The sequence below is a fragment of the Mandrillus leucophaeus genome, unplaced genomic scaffold, assembly GCF_000951045.1.
Source record: "Mandrillus leucophaeus isolate KB7577 unplaced genomic scaffold, Mleu.le_1.0 Scaffold508, whole genome shotgun sequence".
NCBI lineage: Eukaryota > Metazoa > Chordata > Mammalia > Primates > Cercopithecidae > Mandrillus > Mandrillus leucophaeus.
The window spans coordinates 1,736,579-1,736,782 of NW_012105453.1; positions in this window are offsets into that span (position 1 = coordinate 1,736,579).

The following is a 204-nucleotide window of genomic DNA, read 5'->3' on the forward strand; positions in this document are numbered from 1 at the left end:
GTGATTGGCGCGCGGCAGGTGCGTGGGGCCCAGCCCGCGGAGTCCGCGGTAGGATTCCTTCCCCGGCTAGCCGGCTGCCTGCGTTCGGGCAGATAAGGAACCCGGCGCAGCGATTTGTGGTTGATCCGATTGAGGCTGGAACGCAACCGTTAGTCTTATAGCTGGCCACTGTGATGAATGCCTCACGGTGTACAGCGACCCACA